Below are 9,458 nucleotides of genomic sequence, written 5' to 3' on the forward strand. Positions count from 1 at the left end.
ACGGGTGTAGAACCTTAAAAAAAAGTTGATAATAAAACTCGTTGTTAGTTGGTTCAGCGGTTTCTGGTGCTGAACTTGGTAGGAAGGATTACGGTCTGATCCCCCGCAACTACAACTGAGGAAACAAAGGGTTATGCCACGTAAGTACCAGAACCCCTTGCAGAAAAGGAAAAGAGTCACTAACCGATCGTCTTGCTATAAGTGTGTGGAGATAACGGGCTTAATGTGATTGCGCCTGAATGAAAAGAGCAAAAAGGATGAGTAAGTTAGGCTATGGTATAATAATATGATTTGAACTGGTTTGTGTATTTAGGAGGCTTATGTCTGCCTAACTGTGGTTAGTGTTCTTACGATGTCCTTAATATGCAAGATTAGTACCTGTCGATGCAAACTTACCCGAAGAAGATTTGTAGCCTAGGATGAGTAAATGTTGATGTATTTGTGCTTTCTTTGTTTTGTTTTTCATTTTGCTCGGAGTGCAAAAGTTCAAGTGTGGGGGAATTTGATCAGTGCATTTTGATGCACGTTCTTCCATGTTTATACTCAAGCATTTCTTCCATTTGTTTTAATTATTTTTATGTTTTAATATCTGTTTATAAATTATTTTATTTTTAGCTTTATTTTATTTTCGCACTTTATTTTTCAGCTTTAGCAGTCTGCGCGGAAACGATCATAACTGGAGTTCCAGAAGTCCGATTGAGGCGTTCCAATAATCGCCGGAAAGCTAAGAGAGAGATCTACGACTTTCATGTTGGAGTCGAAGTCAGATACGGAGCCTGTAATTCCCAAATTTGCATTTGAAGTTGCAGCACTTTATATTTTCAGTTTCGGGTCGCTAGTAGCGGGCCTGGGTTTTGTTTTTGACCCAGTTGGGTTGTAAACCGGTTGAGTTGTTTTTCCCTTAGACCCTAGCAGCCGAAAATACTGTTCACTATTGACTATTCACGATTTTGATTGAGAGCTTTTACGAACCCATGGAGAACTAATCGCCCTTGAGTCGATCTGCTGTAATTCAGGTTCCAATACTTGAGATTATTATAATGTTAATTCTAGTTTAATTCCTTTCAATGATGTTTTGTGTTCTTGTATGCTTAATTCAATTACATGAAATATATTGATTAAATTTGGTTGATTGTATGATCCTAACCTAGGCCCGATACGTTTGCTTAATTCGTTTTTGTGCCCGATCAATCATGTTTGCTTAATCCATGAAAATTTATCCCGTTTGCTTAATTCGGATAATAGGATTATACATCTCACGAACTTAACCCTTGTCACTGAGTTTGTATCCAAATAGGAATAGACAATCCGCTTAGGGAATTAAAATTATAATAATCGATGATAGTAGGAACTGATTCAGTAGATTGGCTTATTTCAATAATCACTTAATTCCATAATCACTTATTTAAGCATTTTTTCTAATTCGACCAACAAACCAACTCCCCCATTCGATTTCAGTTAGTAATAACCAAGAGTCCTTGAGAGACGATACTCGAGTTACCGTTACCGTCATCACTACAGTTTTGCAAATTAACTCGTTTTTGACCCGCGTGCGACAGCGGATCAGAAATCCTTCTGGAATACTTCACTATTATTGATCCAATCCATCTAGAATTCGATAATATAGGTGATGCAATCATTTTTCAAATTTTTAACATAACAGATGCAATCCTTCTAGGATATGTTATTAGTATAGATGAAATCTTTCTGGGATTCATTAATATCATGATGAAATTCTTCTAATATTCTAGATACAACATTTTAAGGTGTGAGAAATCCTTATTTTAAAACTTCAACTCTTCGGGAATTATATATCACAAATGATCCTCGTAGTGATAAAAAGAAACAATTACTTGCATAATTTTTCTAGGAAGCTAAAAAAAACATTCAAAGTCATGTCACAAATATTCACATCGATTAAGAAAAATAATTCTTTAAGAAATCCTCCTGAGATATCTTAACATTAGTTTAAGAGTGTTTTTTTTTTTGTGTGTAGTTCTTCAGGAACTCAATCACAATCACAATATTTTTTTATAGTTCTTCAGGAACTTAATTACATTTTGTAATTTTTCAGGAACTCAATCACAAATATTTTACTAATAAAAATAATAATATTTATAATCCTTTAGGGATGCTTGATAAGTTCTTCAGGAACTAGATAACAAACTTAATACTATCTTTAATGGATATTTGTTAAGTTCTTCAGGAACTATATAACAAACACGTTGTTTTGTAATCCTTTAGAGATTATTGATAATTTAATAAGATATAATATCAAAATTCAACACGGATAATGAGAAAGAAAAATAATAAAATAATAAAATAATATTACCTCTAACAGTTAGGGCTTCATTTTTTTTTCAAGTTTTGTAGAGCATCATGTTGATAACGTGTTATGAAATTAACAAAAACAATATAGAGATGAAGTAGAGTAAGTGGTATTTTATTATCTTCTTCAAGAAGTATTATTTACATTGCAAAGTGGACCTTATCTATAGGGCATTAGGAATGTGAAAAATCATAACCTTACTATACCACTTAATAGGGAATACGAAGATGAAAGATTAGAATACATATGGACATCCACAATAATATTTATTCATAACAATATATAAAATTTTCTCTCGGATTTAGAGTGTTATATATATATATATATATATATATATATATATATATAGGGTTAAATAAGTTTTTGGTCCCTATAAATATTCCAGTTTTCATTTTTAATCCCTCCCTGCCTTTAGGCAACGGTTTTTACAAGAAAACCGTTGCCAAAACCAGCTAAAACCGTTGCCTAAAGGTAGGGAGGGACTAAAAAGGAAACTGCAATATTTATAGGGACCAAAAACTTATTTATATATATATATATATATATATATATATATATATATATATATATATATATATATATATATATATATATATATATATAGGGTTAAATATATTTATAGTCCCTATAAAATTACTAAAAATGACTTTTAGTCCCTATAAAAAAAATGTCGACTTTTAGTCCCTATAAAATTACTTTTGCACGCAGTTTTAGTCCCTCTACAAGGACTAAAACTGAGTGCAAAAGTAATTTTATAGGGACTAAAAGTCGACATTTTTTTTATAGGGACTAAAAATTAAAATTGAGATACTTATAGGGACCAAATACATATTTAACCCATATATATATATATATATATATATATATATATATATATATATATATATATATATATATATATATATATATATATATATATATATATATTTCTTTAAAGCGGTTAAATGAAATTTTAAATTCTAATTTATTTTTTTTAAAATTTAAACAAAAGTGTACAAGGAATTTTAAAGTGAAAACATGCATGCAATACGATGATTATTTTCGACGCGTATTAAGAATTTTGAACTTAGAAACAAACGAGAGCTACTAAGATAAATCTACTTCGATATATGATTAGAGAAATACTCATCCCAATTTATAGGATACGTCCCACTCCTCTGACAAAACTTTGAAATTCGGAGATGTATTTTCAGACAAACATAAAATCACACTAATCTTTATATTAGTGCTAGCCACTCCATTTTTTACAAAATCTGATCCGAAGATGTATCTTTGTATCTTACTTAAGGTGTATGTGAAGATGCATCTCTATAACATTCTTGTACTCATTGATGGTGTTATTATTCACTAAGTCAGTTAATTTAACAATTCAGTGATGTTTCTGGAGGTGTATATTTGAAAATGTGAAACGGAAAATTGGATAAAACAACACATTGCATGTTCTTGTCCATCATAATCAAAGTGAGCTTAACTTCAAAACCCTTAAAAAGTTTCTTCTTCTCAGTCAACTTTCAAACACCAAAACACCGTTCTTGCATTTTATCACATCAAAGGGAGCAAAAGAAACTAAAATTTAAGGTAAGGTTAATTTCTTTCCTCCCTCATTCTTAGCATTAATGTTTTTTTTAAATTGAAAATATGAGCGTTGAGTCCGAATATGCATCTATGAGCTCACTTTTAAATATGTTTTTTTTATGTTATTGTTGATATTAGATATTATGCACCCTGATATGTTTCCCAAAGCTACTGTGAGGATGGATGTTAAACCGGACGATTGGAGTATGATGTTAAACCGAATGAAGTGAATGATGGTATTAAGCTGGATGATGTTAAACCAGGTGCTAGACCAATCATTGTTGAGGTAGATGTTTGTGAAAATTTTACGTATAAACAAGAGTTTATTGTTCGTGAACATATGCTTCAATGAGTCTGCATGGAGCCCGGGAAACTGAGATTTGGCATTGTAATCGGAAGTTATGACAATTGTTCTAATTTAAGACAATCATTTGCAATAATGAGATGTGAATGGAGTGACATGTACCAAACACCGATTAGGAAGTTGAAACATGATTATTCCGGATAAAAAAAATACGAGTGTCTATTTAAATTGCATGGATACCGTAAGGCAAATGATACATGGAAATTTAATGTTGTTTCTGCTATACATAAACATGCCTTTTGTGACAAGCTAGCCTATTATCTCATTGCATGCCGCCTTATTCCGAGGAGAAGGAACTTGTAAGATATTAGATCGAATTCTAGTATGATCGAAAGGTAGCTTTTTGGTTCGACAATTCAACAGGATCTTAGCATGTCGTCAAAGTTTGTTCACATGTTGTAGTCGAAGCCCTACTATGTTGTAGTTGAAGTATGCTCAAGTATGCAGTAGTCGAAATGCTAAGATTGTTAGCATGTCGAATTGGGCCTGTTTGTTAAGCCCAATTGTTTAAGTTAGCTTGTTTTCTAAGTTAGCTTGTGTAATGGGTCTGTGTGTAAAATCCTATTAGTTTAGTATGCTAGTTTTATTACAAATAGCATACTGGTCTCTCATTATTGTACACTATAATATCCTAATTAGGGTGAAGGAGGTTATTTGTCATTCTGTAACACTTGTAATCTTGTTTCAAAGAGAAAGTAAAGAATAAAAGTTTATAACTGATTTCATTGTGTTCTTCTTGCTTCCCTCTTTCCCACCCTTTTGGGTGTCTTACCAAGAAAAGAATCCTATTATACTTTGTTCTTGGTATCGGTTTCACAACGAATTGGTGCGGTGAGCGTGGAGAAGATTCCGTCATCAAAGGCCGAGATTGAAAAGTTCACCTGAGTGAACGATTTTGGCATGTGGCTCTTGAAGATGAAAGTCCTACTGGTTCAACATGTTTGTTTAGAAGCATTCAAGGGAGTCGCAGCCATGAACGTTGCGTTAACCGAGAAGGAGAAAATGACAATGATAGAGAAAGTCGATAGCGCCATCTTATTGAGCCTTGGTCATAAGGTTCTTTGACAGGTCTCGAAGGAGACGGCAACGTCCGATTTATGGGTAAAACTCTAAAGTTTGTACATGATCAAATCGTTGGTAAATTAACTCTACTTGAAGCAAGCTTTGTTTTCATTCAAGATGAGTTAAGACAAAGTATTGGCTGAGCAGTTAGATATGTTCAATAAGCTAGTTCTTGATATTGAAAATATTGATATCAAGATCGATAATGAAGATCAAGCATTTTTGTTGTATGCTTTGCCCAGGTCACATCAGAATTTCTTGCTCAAATATTATGTTTATCATTCTCTGATATGTTGCACCTCCAATTTTCAAACCAAAATGCATCACATTATAATGGTAATTGTTGTGTTTCATCGTTAATATTGTGCTATCCGGGTCCTCCTCTTGCATTATAATTTGATTGTACCTGGATTAGGCATCCGTGAATGACAAGAGCTTGTACCTTTTTTTGTTTTCCACTATTTTTTCAATTTTAGGGAGATGGTAGGAGACCATGGGACAAGCTTTCTTGAGATCTATGTAGCCAATGCACATGCACTATTTTCCAATTGCCTTTTTGACTAATACTATACTGGACAACCACTTTGTGTATTTCATTGCAAAAATAAATTTTGTTTGGAGGAGTTTGTAAATGGTTACATTGGAGGTTTCAACATTTTTAGGAGATTGCCTTTGTCTTATTAGGGCTTGTTGCCTGAAATTTCCTTGGGGGATTTAGCAATCAAATATGTGTTGGCTTAGATGAATTTGATGATTTCTTGTTCCATGGAGCTTAGGAGATTTACCTAATTTTTAACACGTGTAATTGGTTATCATTGAGCGAAATAAATGTGAAGTCCTCATTACGGTTTGGCCTTAGAACTTTTCTTTCGGTATTTGAGATAAATAGTTATAACTGAGCTCGTGTTCATTGTTGGACGTGGCTTCCTCTACACGAAAGTCATAATCTACAATGTTGGCATCTAGAGGTCATTGTCCAAAAGAATAAGATCTTGATTAAGCCTTATGTGAAGGTTACTACTTCGTTAAAGCCTTGTAAATTGTGCCCGTGTAAGGTGATGGTATCTCTCTCTCTCCCTCTCTATAGCCCAATTTGGTGAACAATCTGGCATATAAAATGTCCAAGAACTCCATTGGTGAATGAAGATTCTTGCAACATCCAAGTTGGTCATGGTTGTTGTGATTATGGAAACATCCCATTGGATATTCCTCATACCTCGTCATTATCTTTAAAGCCTATAATGGACCGTTGAGAGTTTTTTTTTCTTGAGGACGGCTCCTAATTTTGATCAACAGACATAAATTCTTCTATTTTCCTTTTCATGGTTCCCTTGGATGGAATCTTTGATGGTGGGAACCATCCGGTGATTGATGAAATAAAATGATAACCTCCATTAATGGTGGATATGAAGTTTATTTTCCATTTCATGTTGTTATCTTCTTCCCTCCTATCTTTTCCTTTGCTAGTACCTTCAAATTTTTCTACTATATTCATGGGTGGTGTACCACCCTGGAAAGAGAAGACTATTTTCATTGGGATTCACTTTTTCAGTCTAATTTTCATGGAGAATCCATGTGCCTCTTACTGTCCCCCATTGGGGTGTCTTCCTTCGTGTACCTACCAAGTGTTCCATATTTTTATCAAATCTTTGATTACATACTTCAGATGGATGCACTCATCAGTTTCATCAATGTGGAATTTATGAAAATGACAACATTTTATCTTATTTGTCTGTGTTAATTCTTCCACAGAATATTTCATCTCACTTCCATGAACTTAGTATTTGTGCATTTATGCAAGATTCTCTCCTTAAATGTGTTCAATGGAATATACTCTAAGAATCAAGACTGAGGTCTTTTATGCCCCTCCTTATCTCCGTCGTTGCGATAAATTTTCTTCATAATTGATATAGTATTTGGATTTAGAAAGAAGATATCTCATGCTTGATGGATCCTCCAACCCTAACTTTTCTCCCAACATGCAGCCCGATTTCAATCCATTCTTGAAAATTCGGCATTTTATTTTGTTAGTGACTCCTCTTACTTTCAGTTCTTCTTTGTTAATATGCAATGTATTCCCGAACTGTCTCTTTCTTACTCTGGTGAATTTCATTGGGAAATAAACTTGTTAAATAATTTCCTTAAAGAACTTATTTAATTCTCTTATAGAGTTTTGAACCAGGTCATGACAACTTCTTTGAATGTTAGAACAAAACATTTGCACTTTACTACAATCCTAGCTTGAGGTTAGTTAAGTACAATATCCATGTGCTTTACGTGTTCATCCAAGTATCTAGTGCCATTATAGGCCTATATCCTTGAGGGATTCTCCAAATACTTAGGAATGAGACAGTCGATAATGTGTTTAATGAACATAATATGTAGATAGTGAGCAGAGGAACATTTGACTCAATCATGCTCATGTCCCTTTCAAGAACAGTGGGAGGAAGATCTTCTTTGACGAAGATATTTTGAGTAAGAATACTTGGTTGGCTCTCTTCAACGTGAAGGAGTCTCACATTTTGTTATTAAACATGTTAAAAATGTTTAACATTAGTTCGTTTGCATCTGGTGCTCTGAACGAAGCTCGATGTTGTTGAAAGTCATATGATAATGGTGGACCCGATGATTGAGAAGGATGAAAAAGATGGTGTTGGAATGTAGGAATTGGTTGAGAATCTTGAACAGTCGTTGGAGGAATCACGACTGAAAGTTTGGAGATCATGGTGTTGTAGAGATTCTTTGTTTACAGGAGTGAGAACTAGTGAAACGCTGTCTTGAAGACTATGAACCGTAGATAGAAGATCGTTAGTTGCATTGCGAGTACAAATTGGTTTTGAACTAGCCAACTGAAAAAATAATAGGAAGAAACTATTATGAAGCGATTATCGTTGTCGGAGCTCTCACTACAACACGGAAGGGCTTCTAAAGCGCTTTTTTTGGCCTTTAACAGCGCTTTAAAGCGCTCTCAAAGCCAGCGCTGGCGTAGGTAACGAAAGCGCTTTTAAAAGCGCTCTGGTAGACCCCCCTATAAGAGCGCTTTTTACAGAAAAAGCGCTCTGGTAGACCTCCCTATAAGAGCGCTTTTTCTGGAAAAAGCGCTCTGGTAGACCCCCTATAAGAGCGCTTTTGCTGGAAAAAGCGCTCTGGTATCCCCCCCTACTAGAGCGCTTTTCCAAAAGCGCTTTGGTAGGTTGCGTATTTTTTTTTCTTCTTATTTTTAATCTTTGGCAGCGCTTTTTGTAACAAAGCGCTTTCGTATGTGGACCTTTAAGAGCGCTTTTTAAAAGCGCTGTCGTTGCTAAATGAGATATTTTAAAGTGCAGCCTATAATTTTAGCCTCCCAGATCGACCTGTAATATTTTCGACCTGTAATATATTTTCAACCTGTAATATTTTCGACCTGTAATATATTTTCAACGATATATTTTCAACCATAGGTAGGTCTATATATATACTAATATAATACCATTATAATATCCAAAATTATATATATACATCATTATGTCAATCAAACTAAATCTCTAACATCAACAATATTATACTTCAAATATTAATTGGCAACAATATGAACAAAGTTAGTAACCATATATCCTAGAGTACTATAATATTCTCTTCAAATCGACACAAATCCTACTACATGAATAGCTGATGAATATAAAATTGACACAATTCCTCTTTGATTTCTTCCAACTTAAGTCTCGTGTAAGTAGCAGCACGAAATTCGTCAAAGTACTACAGAATAAAAACATAATATGAATGATTTAGTTAAATGTAATAAATTATAAGAAGTTATCTAATTAAGTTATAAATCCATACCGTGATTGGAATCTCTAATTGATTCATTTGAAGGATTTCTTTCATAAACCTCAAAACAAAGTATCCGCAGTCTGAACTGTTCCGCTGTATCGGACACTACGTAGAAAAACAAATAAGATTTTATAGTTGTCTTATTTTATCAAGTAGCATAAATATTATAAGCAAAATTGTGAAAAATAATGTACCTACACTTTGATCCAAGTAATGTTGTTTGATTTAGTCCGGGATACCTGTGCGTCTCGTTGACTTCGGAACACTTGTATTGATCTAACAAATATATAAAAGCATATGTTTAGATCAATCTCACAA

This window comes from Vicia villosa, linkage group LG3, assembly GCF_029867415.1.
Source record: "Vicia villosa cultivar HV-30 ecotype Madison, WI linkage group LG3, Vvil1.0, whole genome shotgun sequence".
Taxonomy (NCBI): domain Eukaryota; kingdom Viridiplantae; phylum Streptophyta; class Magnoliopsida; order Fabales; family Fabaceae; genus Vicia; species Vicia villosa.